The sequence below is a fragment of the Haemaphysalis longicornis genome, unplaced genomic scaffold, assembly GCF_048455015.1.
Source record: "Haemaphysalis longicornis isolate Haplotype H1 unplaced genomic scaffold, Haemaphysalis longicornis Haplotype H1 scaffold_11, whole genome shotgun sequence".
Lineage (NCBI taxonomy): Eukaryota > Metazoa > Arthropoda > Arachnida > Ixodida > Ixodidae > Haemaphysalis > Haemaphysalis longicornis.
Window position 1 is genome coordinate 49153716 of NW_027526214.1, and position 3664 is coordinate 49157379.

Genomic DNA, 3664 nt, shown 5'->3' on the forward strand with positions numbered 1-3664 from the left:
GATGGTTGCCATACTACAATAATAACAGCACTATTTATAATGAGTTATGTTCGTATGCTAGTATGGGTAATATTCGTTCTGTTTTTAACAGCCACAGCCGGTATAAGTCTTAAAATTCAAATTTACCTAGGCAACATTCCCCTGAGATATTTACACTGATGTGAAAGAACTTCTGACTTTTTTGTTTAATTGATTCATTTTAGTTTCTTGGGGGAGAGGGGAGAGTACTACCTTTGTCACTCTAGGATTAGAAAGGGGTGGCGAGCGGTTACTCTGGTAAACAGAGAGCTCATAGAGGGCTCACTGCAAAATCATAATTGTGGGGCTATTCGAACAATGGACGTTCCATACAAAAGTCCGCAGGCCAGACATTTACCACTGGGGTATGGGACCGGTCCGGGAGTGCGGTCAAGTAGTTGATACACTTAATTGCCATATCATCTATTATTTTCACTTGTTTAGTTACGGCAGTATTTGAGAAATTATCGCAATTATTACGCTTGTTTCTTAAGCCCCGATCTTGCACACTTGGCAAGGTTGACTAGTACTACAACTGATTTCGTGAAAACTTTTTGAATTACCTCAAGAAAAGCTTTCGCAAATCATCTTAGATTTCTTCTTCGGAAGCCACAGTAGCCATGGTTGAACTGGAATGCGTTGCGGTATTGGATAACGCTTGTTTGTAACACACCCATCTTACAGACAAGCAGGCTTATTATTACTACAAGTGATGTAACTCCTGACAGGTCAGGCGCAGCAAACCCGTTGGGCAAGACGACCATTCACAGCGTGGCGACAGTACGCCAGATAATGTGAGGCCGCTTGTGAAGCAGGCGGGCGTGTGGCCCGAGGAGGAGGACCAACGAAAGTTGACGCCATTCCTTGAGACCAACTAAAAAAGTTATATTTTTCTGTAGACTTACAAACACTAGAGAAATGCTCTAGGAACTTGGCCGACAACAAAATGCAGCACACGCGCAACGCGGAGGAAATTCTAAAACACAAGTCCGAACCAAAGTTCGAGCGGACGGAAAAACGAGGCGATACGTTCACGTTCCAGTCTACTCGGCGCTGGGCGGGTGGACGTCAGTGCAACGTGTTGAGAGCCCCCCGTGCACAGCGCCAGTGGTCCGAAAATGTGGTGGAACAACTTTTTTTAAGGAAGAAGAAAACGTGGCACAAACTAGACGTGGACGAAAGCAACGAGGTAAGACATATACAGGCGCCATTGTAAGAAAGAAGAAAACGTGGCGCAAACTAGACGTGGACTAAAGAAACGAGGTAAAACATATACAGGCGCCTGTATATGTCTTACCTCATTTCTTTCTTCTTCGTCTAGTTTTCACCACGTTTTCTTCTTGTATATGTCTTACCTCGTTTCTTTCGTCCACGTCTAGTTTGCGCCACCTTTTCTTCTTCCTTAAAATATGTACCAATAGGCTCAGCAACAAGTTATGGAACAACTTCTCTGTGGCGCCTGTGGAGATGCCGTGACCGCAGGTCAGAACGCCGATGCCCACGCTCGTGCCTGCCCACTCTGGGCCTTGCCCTCAAGCGTGGCCCACAACACGCCTCGGTATCACGACAGCGGGAACAGGCACACCGCGTTACAGCATAGGAGCCCTCGGAACAGCTCCAGTTGCTATTCTCGGAGACGGTGCCAGCATGCTCCTACTTCACCTCGAACCGCCTCCATAGAGGAATTGTTGCCCCCTTTGTTCCAGCGCTGTCTCGTGGAGAGCCTCCGCCTTCAACCTCCCCTCTCTTCCTCTCTGCTCCGCGTGGTCGCCGTGGTCTTCCTCTTTCTCATCTTTCAGCGCTGGTTTGTTTACATCTTCAGCTTGCGCGTTGTTGCGGCCGAGGAATATCAGTCATCACAGTAGGCAACTCGAATTAAAAGCGACCATAAGTTTTTATACTGAGTTTGGATGAAAACGCAACTATTTTTTACAATTAATACCCCAGCGTCACTGAAAAGACACTAAACGTGGAGAAGGTCTTGTCGCACTAATACTATCGTGCAGACAACCAACTTTTAATGCGTATTAATTACGCCTTGGTACTGTCTCGGATGGACTGTGCAGCGCGTCATTCACAAAAACATTACCAAAATGCTCGACCCCGTTGTGCCGTTGGGAAACCCCTTTTCTGTGGCGCATTCCGTACCTGTTGAGTAGAAAGTTTTTTTGCTGAGTGAAACAGATGTTGCTTCACGAGCGAGCGAACGTGCTTGTAGAAAAAGATGAGTCCTCTAACTCCCTCGTGATATCATAATCATCATCAGTATCATATTAAAATAAAGTACGCATCAGAACTGGTTACGGCGGCTCGTCTATTTCTCTATGTGTTTTTGGTGCAAAAAACACGGGACCAAGGGACCTCCAGAGGTGAGCCACACCGAGAGTATTTTGGCCTATTTTGGACCGCCCTATAACCACTGGAGAACAAGAATGAATCCGTCGTTTCTACGAACTCGTTGATAAAGCTCGCGGTCATCTAACGAAGAAGACGCGAGCCGTTTCTGCATACAGAACAACGAATGTAAACGCCGATAATTTTACGGCTAATACGCATTGCATTTTTGTTGTCGCAAATCATGTTTTTGAGCAACGTATTCGTATGTACATAAGTGCGGCGTGTTGAGAATATTTAGGTGTGGTATATGCAGTGTCTTCCGAAAAGTCAGCATAAAACTACGTTTATTATTTTTTGTTTAGTACGAATTTAATGGCTAATGCCTCCACAATAGAATTAGCTTTGTGGGCATCCACGCCACTCGGCGTTCAGTGGGAATCAGAACGCTGATAAAATAGCTCCTGCTTCTGCACTTATACAGTGAAATTACGAGCGGTAGCTACACCAATGTCATACTGCACACGAGACACTTTCGTAAAACACGGCAATACTGCAGCACACTGAGCGATAACCAATACTACAGATGATACAAAACTCGCTCACACAACAGAAACAACTGACACAAGAGCGAGATTAGAGATAGGCATCACAAAAATAACACAATACCACCTCTTCACTGGCTTTCCACAATAGTTGCGGAGCATGTCTGGAGATAACGTATCAATAATACACACTCTAAGTCAACGCAATGGCACCTTACACAACACTGCAAAAACACGTTCCCCAACTGTACAGACATCTTATCTGACCCTCCGTAGCGTCCTTCGTCTTCGAGAATTCAATAATGCCTTTTTGTCGGCTTTCTGAGCACTTATGGAAGAACATTGTAGAGCTGACTTTATATTAGGTATGCTTACAAGCTGGCAGTCTGCACCAGCCATCTTTATTGCTTTAAAATTATTTTACACTTATCCTTGCTTACCTCATTTAGTAGTACCTTTCTCTTGTCTATCGCTTAATCAATTGCTTCTCGAGCACTTTGCCATCAAGGCCTTGCGTCATAGAAATCCCGCCATCATTTTCATCTCGGAGAAAATTGTCCGGTTTTATAAACGTATATGGATCCAGCAAGGTTTAAGAAAACTGCTGTAAACAAGGTTTTACCGGAGCTGTCCAGAAAAAAATAATGTAACATTTGCTGCTCAGACGGATTTACCCTAACTGTACCAACACTTCGCTGCTCATCCTTCTTCACGGGATATAAGAGAGAAGGAGAAAAAGACTTTTTTGCGGTCAGAATAAGACGCAA